The following is a 2,500-nucleotide window of genomic DNA, read 5'->3' as shown; positions in this document are numbered from 1 at the left end:
GCGGTGACGGTTTTCTGAGTTCGGGCAGCCGAGCAAAGAACGAAATTTTAACGGAGAAGCCTTCGGGTTTCGCATCGACCGAGCGACGGCGCCGCATCAGCGGCACCTCCTTCGTCGGCCTTTCGGGGCTACGCTAAAGTAGCTACCTGGTTGATCCTGCCAGTAGTCATATGCTTGTCTCAAAGATTAAGCCATGCAAGTCTAAGTACGAGCTCTCGTACAGTGAAACTGCGAATGGCTCATTAAATCAGTTATGGTTCATTTGATCGTACGTTTTACGTGGTTAACTGTGGAAATGCTAGAGCTAATACATGCGTGAAGCGCCGACCTCGCGGGAGGCGTGCTTTTATCAGACCAAAAACCGACCGGGCTTCGGCCCGCAACCTTTGGTGACTCTGGATAACTTTGCGGATCGCACGGTCTCGCACCGGCGACGGATCATTCAAGTGTCTGCCCTATCAACTTTCGTCGGTACGGTACTGGCCTACCGAGGTTCTTACGGGTAACGGAGAATCAGGGTTCGATTCCGGAGAGGGAGCCTGAGAAACGGCTACCACATCCAAGGAAGGCAGCAGGCGCGCAAATTACCCATTCCCGACGCGGGGAGGTAGTGACGAAAAATAACAATACAGGACTCTAAACGAGGCCCTGTAATTGGAATGAGTACACTTTAAAACCTTTAACGAGTATCCATTGGAGGGCAAGTCTGGTGCCAGCAGCCGCGGTAATTCCAGCTCCAAAAGTGTATATTTAAGTTGTTGCGGTTAAAAAGCTCGTAGTTGGATTTTGGGCGCAGGCGGCCGGTCCGTCGCAAGGCGTGTACTGGCCGTCCTGGCCTCACCTCCGGTTCTCCGCCGGTGCCCTTGACTGAGTGTCGGCGGCGGCCGGAACGTTTACTTTGAAAAAATTAGAGTGTTCAAAGCAGGCGATTCGCCTGAATAATGGTGCATGGAATAATGGAATAGGACCTCGGTTCTATTTTGTTGGTTTTCGGAGCGCGAGGTAATGATTAAGAGGGACAGACGGGGGCATTCGTACTGTGCCGTTAGAGGTGAAATTCTTGGATCGGCGCAAGACGAACGACTGCGAAAGCATTTGCCAAGAATGTTTTCTTTAATCAAGAGCGAAAGTCAGAGGTTCGAAGACGATCAGATACCGTCCTAGTTCTGACTATAAACGATGCCAACTAGCGATCGGGGGGCGTTAGTTTTACGACCTCTCCGGCAGCTTGCGGGAAACCAAAGTCTTTGGGTTCCGGGGGAAGTATGGTTGCAAAGCTGAAACTTAAAGGAATTGACGGAAGGGCACCACCAGGAGTGGAGCCTGCGGCTTAATTTGACTCAACACGGGAAATCTCACCCGGCCCGGACACAGTGAGGATTGACAGATTGAGAGCTCTTTCTTGATTCTGTGGGTGGTGGTGCATGGCCGTTCTTAGTTGGTGGAGCGATTTGTCTGGTTAATTCCGATAACGAACGAGACTCTGGCTTGCTAACTAGTTACGCGACCCAATCGGTCGGCGTCTAACTTCTTAGAGGGACTAGTGGCGTTTAGCCACACGAGATTGAGCAATAACAGGTCTGTGATGCCCTTAGATGTTCGGGGCCGCACGCGCGCTACACTGACCGGATCAGCATGTGCTCGCCTTGGCCGACAGGTCTGGGTAACCCGCTGAACCCCGGTCGTGCTAGGGATAGGGAATTGCAATTATTTCCCTTGAACGAGGAATTCCCAGTAAGCGCGAGTCATTAGCTCGCGTTGATTACGTCCCTGCCCTTTGTACACACCGCCCGTCGCTACTACCGATTGAATGGTTTAGTGAGGTCCTCCGATTGGACCTGGCGCGGCCGGCAACGGTCGAGCCGGCGTCCGAGAAGACGATCTAACTTGATCATTTAGAGGAAGTAAAAGTCGTAACAAGGTTTCCGTAGGTGAACCTGCGGAAGGATCATTAACGGTCTCGCAAACGCTTCGGCGAACGCGAAACTCGGACAAGCGAGAGAAAAAGTTTTTGCTACCCGGCGCCCGACCCGCGAGGAGCGGCGCGCCGGCCGGCGATTCGGTCACCCGGTAATGTTTGCGCGTCGAGTGCCGCGGTGCCGCGCGCTCCGGCTTCAAGCGTCGGCCTGGCCGACCGCTCGGCGCGGTATATTTTGTCACCCTTTAGTGCGAGGCACTGTGCGAGCGAAACAATCGTGGATGGCTCTTGGCGGTGGATCACTCGGCTCGTGAGTCGATGAAGGACGCAGCTAGCTGCGTGAATTAGTGTGAATTGCAGGACACATTGAGCATCGACGTTCTGAACGCAAATTGCGGCCTCGGGTCAATCCCGGGGCCGCGCCCGCCTCAGGGTCGCGTTGCAAACGTTCCGCGCGGGGATTTCTCTGCGCGGCTGCTGCGGCGTCGGACGCGCGAGCGCCCGTCCCGCTCTAGACAGCACGGCACGATGCGCGACGATCGCGACCAGAATCCCGCGCGGCGGCGGCGAGTCGACCTCGAA

The 2,500-nt window shown here is 54.9% G+C and overlaps 2 non-coding genes across 2 annotated transcripts; both read left to right on the top strand.

Annotated features, from left to right (window-relative positions):
- The first annotated feature begins 143 nt into the window (after positions 1–143).
- Positions 144–1,954, top strand: LOC146142639 (small subunit ribosomal RNA). The gene has a single exon (XR_014500167.1). It is a non-coding gene; the product is annotated as a small subunit ribosomal RNA (ribosomal RNA).
- Positions 1,955–2,201: 247 nt separating this feature from the next.
- LOC146142638 (5.8S ribosomal RNA) lies at positions 2,202–2,355 on the top strand. Its single transcript, XR_014499633.1, has one exon. It is a non-coding gene; the product is annotated as a 5.8S ribosomal RNA (ribosomal RNA).
- The last annotated feature ends 145 nt before the right edge of the window (positions 2,356–2,500 follow it).

The sequence above is a fragment of the Ascidiella aspersa genome, chromosome 5 (genome assembly GCF_963924565.1).
Source record: "Ascidiella aspersa chromosome 5, kaAscAspe10.2, whole genome shotgun sequence".
Taxonomy (NCBI): Eukaryota; Metazoa; Chordata; class Ascidiacea; order Phlebobranchia; family Ascidiidae; genus Ascidiella; species Ascidiella aspersa.
This window is presented reverse-complemented; position numbering and strand designations above follow the sequence as displayed.